We start from the raw sequence: 7,300 nt of genomic DNA, 5'->3' as shown, positions 1-7,300 counted from the left end.
GTAAACCTGTAAGTAGAATAATGTAGACTAAGATTGTCTAATATCTGAGGATTGGTTGGCCCGAGAAAAATGTATTAAATCTCTTATGTTTTTCATAAAAATATTATATAATCATGGAGGTAATAAATTCCTGCTTTCACACTGATCTTATCTTCTGTTGAAGAAATGGTCCCATCAATCGTTCAAACAGCTGCCAAAAATTGGCATCCAGGATGGCGAATGTATGTTCTCAGGACTACGTTCCCTCTTGATGACTGGTTTCCACTCATCTTAACCCACGAACATGCAGCTCATATCTTTTACTATATAGTTAATGCTAGTACCACACTGTAGCCCGTTATAGCACAATTATCGTATGAGCAATCTCAACTAATGTGGACCAGGAATTCTGAAATCAAACATCTGAATAAGATTAATTAATTCGAGATCTGGAATCCAGCAATTAGCTCAAACAGTCTAAATTAATTAGCAATTAGCTCGAGCAGTTGAACTAATTGCGGGAAATCTTATTATTAGCCTGAACGTTTTGAACTAATTACAGGAGTAGGAATCCCGCAATTAGACATAAATTATTATTTTTCATTATTTTTTTATTATTTCATTATAGAGTATATGAGGCATATGAGTATAAATAACTAAATATAATATAAACCTTCAGTGGTCGTTAATGGTTTGTTTTTCCAATCATATTACGACTGGGGAGGAGGAGGTGGAGAAGATTCCTGTACAACTTTGATCTGTTACAAATTGGAGGACTCACAGGGCTTTAGTCCAGCTTTGATTTCAGCCCAATTTCACTGTGAGGATCAGTTCAGGCCTTGAATTTTGTAACAACTGGGCTTAGTTTCCAACAGGTTCCTGGTAATGTCAGTGGAGCGTATAACTGAGTTTAGCTCTTTCTCAGCCTGCTAGATCGCAAATCTAAAGTCATATCTAAATGGAAATATCTATGTTGAAATAAAAATTTTAAATAAATATAAGGAGATTTTTTTTTTTTTTAGATTACATATGATGACCTTTATTTTTGCATCTCTTGCAATATTAGTGGTAAGAGCCTCGTTTAGAAATTGGGGGTGGGAATTGAGAAACAACTACCATAGCCGGAGATTTTGTTTCTTAGACATTTTTTTTATAAAATTTTTTCTTTACTTTAAAATATTTGACTTGATTGAGATGAAATTTTAGGGTGAATATTTTGAAATTATTAAAGGGTTTATGAGAGGAGGGATGTGATAGACATGAGTCACTGGAATAGGCTGCCCCTATTTCCTTCATCATCAGTTCGTCCCCACTAGCCAAATGCTAAAAGGGTTCTCTTCCATGGAAATGGGTCTATCCCTGCAACAGCACAAGCAATGTCCCTTCCAAAATCTATTCTATAACCAACTTCCCCTTAAGAGGCATCTATTCCCTCATCTATCCTCCATTCATCTCACTTAACTCTTTGGCTTCTTTTGCTTCAATTTCGTAGTTGCAAACTGGGTGGCTTCTTTTAAATCCTTTTCTTTTTTGGGAAAATAGAAAAAATTTCTGGCCAATCTCCCAAGTGCACGATCAAACTTCTTGAACCCATCCTACAAAGGAATATCGCAATAGAGGACTAGACTTCAAAGAACTTTTAATTCAAGCTATAGAACCTATCAAAACATTACCCTATAATATCTCTATAGGTGCATGAAAAATTACTCTTATCTAAAACAGTCTCGTCATATTCGTTCTTTTTTGGTAACAAATCATGCCCGTTCTTTGATCTGATCAATATTTTTAGACATTTTCATACATTCTCATATTGCTGATGGATTTCTCAAAACCTCCTAAGGTTTCATATTCTCTTATTACGATCCTTAAAAACCAAAAGAAAATTAAAGATGCTTATTATTTTATTATTTAAATATGGTTTTCGTTATTAGTTTCTACAATTAAAAGATTACCTATTAATTATAAGGTAAAATTAGCAACTAATTGATCAGTTTGAATGGTGAAAAACATAAATTTTATACAATGAATGATTAAAAGGCAAACCGAACTTAAAAAAATTCATTTAACATCTATGGATCATGAGAGCTCATAGCACTCACATAAGAAGCTCAAGGAATTCTACTAGATTTTGATGAGCCAAAAGGATGAGTAGAAGAGCATCATCTACATTAAGTTTGTCTTCTAACTATTTATTATGTCGGAAATATGATAGAAGAGTATCGGCTTCATCATCAACTTCATGCCAATATAGTGTATGACAAATATTCACCAAGAAAAGAACCTGAGATCATCTCCTTAAATACCGATATAGTGTATAACAAACATTCACTAAGAAAAGAACCTAGTACAAGATCATCTCCTTAGATGCCAACATTGTGTATAACAAATATTCACCAAGGAAAGAACCTAGTACAAGATCATCTCCTTAACAAATTTGTTTTTAGATAATCACATTTTATTTGGTTAAAAGAGTAGTCGATTTTGCTAAAAAAAAGTCACAACAAATTGGGAATATACCAAGCAGGTGAAACATGACCAACAACAAATTGAGAAGCAAGCAACATATTAGAAATTATACTTCAAATTTAGTGAGATTGAATACATCTATTTTGCCATAAAACAAACACATTCTACTTTTCTATTCAAGTTTTAAGAAATTTATCATGCAACATTATAGATGCATCTTGAAAATAATTGAAGAACTAAGATTGTGATGCCTTTATTTGGTTCTAGGTACTCCCTGCATTTCCCTATTTTGGTATGCAAAATTTTGTTGCAGTCTTTAATCCTAAAAATTTTATAGATAAATAAGGGATCAATTTTTCCCAATATCTCAGTATGTATGTTAGTCTAGGAAACAATTTCTAATACTGAATACTTTTCATAATAATATTAAATACCAGTTCTGAAGCTAAATTTGAAGCTAAAAGGTTTATTACTGCATGCATGTGTAGAAAAAAAAAAAAAAAAAAAGGTTTTTTGGATTCTAAATTAAATCTTATAATTTGATATTTGGTGACAACCTACGACTAGTGCATTGTAAGAAAAAAAAAAGGATCCAACTTAGGTTATATTTTTCTCTATCAAAACCTGCCGTGCACCCACATTTGTGCAGGATAGCCGTTTTTGTTGGTCCTCATGTACGTGGTTGGAGGAAATATCATAAATCCGTAGATGGGAAAACTTATTTTCAACAACACTATAGATTTTATCTAACTCCATCTATAGATGGAGGGAAGATCTCAATTGGATTTTTAGGTGTCAGTAGATTATGCCATGTATCCAACTTGTAAGAAATGCCTACAACTTTTTACAGAAAGTTTCCTTTTATTCACATTAACCCGATTTTTTGTGAAGTTTTTTTCATAAGTTCTCTTTCTTTGAAAGTGCCATGTCTTTACTTCAATCCTATCCATGTAAAATTCTAACCACATATTCTTTGTCAAACAAAGGTCGCACTCATTTTACTATTTGGACTATACTACTATGGCAGATGCAATGAATGTGATCAGAGTTAATCCAGCAATCGTGAAAACACGAAGAAATATAGCTTCAAGAAAGCTTCCGAAGCTCTTTGAAACTTAATTTGATTGCACAGCAGCATAGATTTTCAAATGCTTCGTCTGAAATAATTTCCCACCTCTTATATTATCCTTTCCTATATCCTACGTGGGAACATGGTACATATCAGCTTGGGTTAATGCGGCTAACCAAATTCCATTTTGTGTTGCCCAAGAATGGTCTTCCAACTAATGGGCACCACATACTTTCACATGAAAACAATCCCAGCCTGGAAGCTTCCAAGCTTAAAAGAAGATCTGCCGCGTTATGTGAAGGGAGAAAGATCCGTGTAGAAAGAAGCATTTGATTACGGAGAATAAGTAGCTTTCAAGCACTGCCTTTTACGTGCATATATGGCTTTGTAGGTTGACGTGGCCATATGCAGTCAGTCATGCACAGAGATTTGGCTTGGTCACAAGATATGATTTCCTTAAGTTTCTTTTTTTTTTTTTTTTTTTTAGAGCAATTCTCCAATGCAAATGTTAAAAACTTATAGTCCTTGATCTTTACTATGATTTTGCCAAAAAAAAAACAACCCACCACCTGTTCCTTTGATGATAAAGGATCTCAACACGATGTAGGTTACATTTTGTTGAAACAATACAATCGACTCCGACTCTATATCGGTCGAATGAACACATTACACCGACTCACAATCAGCTGACTAATCGACAGTCGGCTATTATCAACCAACAACAGAATTTAGTTAATCTTCGATCGAAGATCATCGACATATCAAAATCAGAGTTACCGATCGATGCTCATTCAGATCTCCAAGATTACCGACTTGTCACTATTACCGACATATAGTCGGCCTATCTTTCCAACACACCCTAACCGTTATGAACGGTTATCAACTACATGTCATGATCATTAGTGAGAATAAACAACCCATTAACTCTATGATTATGACTCGATAATTTAGCGCCATAAAAAATGGGATCACATACTCAACGGTTACATCAGAATCATCTATAAAAGGAAGATAAATGAAAAACACGGATAAGACAATTCTGAGCGAAGACTCTGCCATTTCAAATTCTCTTTATCTGTTGTTCACCAACCCCTCTCTGACTTAAGCATCGGAGGGTCTCCGCTGGATACAATTTCGATCTGTGAGGACTTCATCTTGCAAGTGCTCTTCACCAATGACAGGCGCAATAGGGGATTGGCCGCAACAAATTGGCATGCCAAGAAAGAGAAAAACTACAATCAATCGTGCCAAAAATCAAAGCTCAACACTCGACTGGATCGACAAGACAGTTTTCCCGTCAGGAAGATGTTCCTCCCCTACCTCCAGTGGCAGAGTCCAGTTCTTCGCATTCTGTAGTCACCACAGACGCACAGATTGCTGCACTCATGCAGCAAATGAAAGTTTTGACGGAGGCGGTCCAAAGCCTCCAGCAGCAGCAACCGCCGATGGAGCAACCGATGGCTCAGTTAGTGTCATCCAGGTACAGCCGCCGTCCTCCATGGCGTTCACCCTCCTCATCTCCGAAGCAGCGACCATCTCGACACTCCCATCGAGATGAACAACCATATTTTCGGGACTCCCATCGTGCCACTCATCATTCGTGGCATTCTCCCTCTCCTTCTCATGCACATAGTATCAGGAAAAGGAAACGACCACGGACACCTTCTGCTTCTCCTTCGAGCTCTTTAGGGGGTTTTACCTCTAGAGTTTTTCAGCAACGACGGCTCAATAACTATGAACGTAAGTTTAGAAAAATTGATCGTCAACTTATCCGACTTCAGATGAAAGGTCAGAAGTCTTCCAATGACTATGACTTCCACACTGCCTAGCCTCTCACTCGGTGCATCTTGAATGAACTGATTTTCTCTCGATTCAAGATGCTGTAGATGGAGTCATACGATGGCTCCACAGATCCGATCGACCATCTGGAGAGCTATAAGGCTCTCATGATGATTCAGGAGACAACCGACGTCCTCTTATGCATTAGCTTTCCGGCAACTCTTCGAAAAGCTGCTCGAGCCTAGTATTTCGTACTTCAGTCGGAGAGCATCAGCTCTTTCGAGCAGCTTGAGCATTCTTTCATGGTCCACTTCAGCACTAGCCGAAGGCCACCACGGATATCCGACAATCTCTTATCAATTAAGTAAGGTGAGACAGAGACATTGAGAAATTTTGTGGCTCGCTTCAATGCGGCCATATTTGAGGTCAGGGACCTCAATGAAGACATGACTATATCGGCCGTGAAGAGGGGTTTGAAGAGATCCAAATTCACATATTCTCTAGACAAAACTCTCCCCCATACCTATGCTGAACTTTTGGAATGTGCGTACAAGTACATTCACATGGATGAAGCTGCTTCTGACCGACGCCAAACAGACAGAAAAGATCAGAAGAAGAAATAAAAGAAAAATGAAGCTCCAATCGAATCAAGTAGGCCGATTGTCAACAAGCGAGCTTCACCTCGATGACGGAGTCTGAAGCCAAACAACTATGATAGGTATGACTCCTACACTCCTCTTTCTACTCCCGATGCATAGATCCTGATTGAGATCGAAGGAGAGGAGTACTTACGACACTCTCCACCAATGAAAGCACCATTGAGGAGTCGAGATAGGAAGAAGTACTGTCGGTTCCATCGTGATCACGATCACGATACCAAACAATGTATCCAGCTCAAAGATAAGATAGAAATCTTGAATTGATGAGGCTATCTCAAAAAATTTCAACATGATCGTCCGACTCAACCTCCCACCGACCAACAACCTCAGCCGCAAGCTGAAGAGACACTCAACAATCGACCAACGGCGTGAGTAATCAACATAATCTTCGAGCGACAGAAGAACTGGGAGGCAACTTCTGAAGAAGAGTCGGCGAAGAAACAACGACTCGACAATGTAATTAGCTTTTCGAAAGATGATGTTCGAAGAATACAAACTCTCCATGATGATGCTATTGTTGTTTCGGCAACAATAATAAATTATGATGTAAAAAAAAAATTAGTGGATAATGAAAGCTCGACGGATGTTTTGTTTTACTCAATTTTCTTCCGAATGCGACTATCAATTGATCAACTCAAAAGAGTCTCGATGCCATTAGTCAACTTCACTGAAGATGCGGTTATTGTGGAAGAAGAAATTACTCTTCCATTAACCACAGGAACTGAACCACAATAGAGTACTGTTCTTGTGATATTCATGATTGTTCAAGTTTCCTCTACTTATAATGTCATACTCGGATGATCTGAACTTAATGCCCTGAGAGTAGTAGTCTTAACTTATCATCTACTAGTCCGATTTTCGATAAAAAATAGAGTCGTAAAAATGTGTGGAGACCAACAACTTGCTCGACGCTACTTCCTAGTCTTCACACAAAATAATCAACCTGAAGATTTTTTGTTCATTGATAAATTAGATCAAAGAGAAAATGAAGAAAGGGGTGAACTAGCCAAGCAACTGATTTTCATCCCACTAAAAGAAAAAGATCCTAAGAAGATGGTCCAAATTGGATCGCAGCTGTTTGATCTGGAGCGGTAGCAACTAATAAATTTACTCAGAGCAAACACCGATATTTTTACTTGATTGGCTATCGATATGCCAGGCATTCTTCCGAAGGTAATAACTCATCGGTTAAATATTGACCTAAAAGTTAAGCCGATGAGACAAGAAAAGACCTTTTGCTCCTGAAAAATAGAAAGTCATCGATGAAAAAATCGATAAGCTCCTCGCAGCTGGCTTTATCAGAAAAGCTACTTATCTCGATTGGCTCACCAATATAGTGATGGTGAGA

Source organism: Elaeis guineensis, chromosome 4 (genome assembly GCF_000442705.2).
Source record: "Elaeis guineensis isolate ETL-2024a chromosome 4, EG11, whole genome shotgun sequence".
Lineage (NCBI taxonomy): Eukaryota > Viridiplantae > Streptophyta > Magnoliopsida > Arecales > Arecaceae > Elaeis > Elaeis guineensis.
This window is presented reverse-complemented; position numbering follows the sequence as displayed.